Source organism: Rhagoletis pomonella, unplaced genomic scaffold (genome assembly GCF_013731165.1).
Source record: "Rhagoletis pomonella isolate Grant_MI unplaced genomic scaffold, Rhpom_1.0 Rhpom_scaffold_00008, whole genome shotgun sequence".
NCBI lineage: Eukaryota > Metazoa > Arthropoda > Insecta > Diptera > Tephritidae > Rhagoletis > Rhagoletis pomonella.
Genome location: NW_023458562.1, coordinates 18,402,293 through 18,402,703, shown reverse-complemented (window position 1 = coordinate 18,402,703; position 411 = coordinate 18,402,293).

The window sequence follows — 411 nt, the reverse complement described above, 5'->3', positions numbered from 1 at the left end:
TGTTGCGAAACAAAAACTGTTTTTTTTTTTTTTGCTTTTTCCGGTTTAAGGGGCTATGTGGGTACACCCAACATACTTAGTATTATTCTATAGGTCAATACCTCTCCAACGATACAATATATATTGAGCTCCGGCTGCTAGTTGGAAAGTTATAGAGCTAAATTGATTTAGGTTCGTGTCTCCACTACGAGACGCTTTTCATTTAATTTTTTTCAAACTCAGGAATTAAAGTACAAAAGAAAACTAGGAAGGTTTTGTTCTAGGATGTTTCGATTCGTATGCCTTTGTGGGCGTGGCTGGTGCCTGAAATTCGAAAAAAGGTAATTTTTTTAACCAACACGTTGTTAAGTTCTGTCTACCCTTAGAAATACAAAATAAAAAAATCAGAATGTAACAAAGAAAATGAGCATT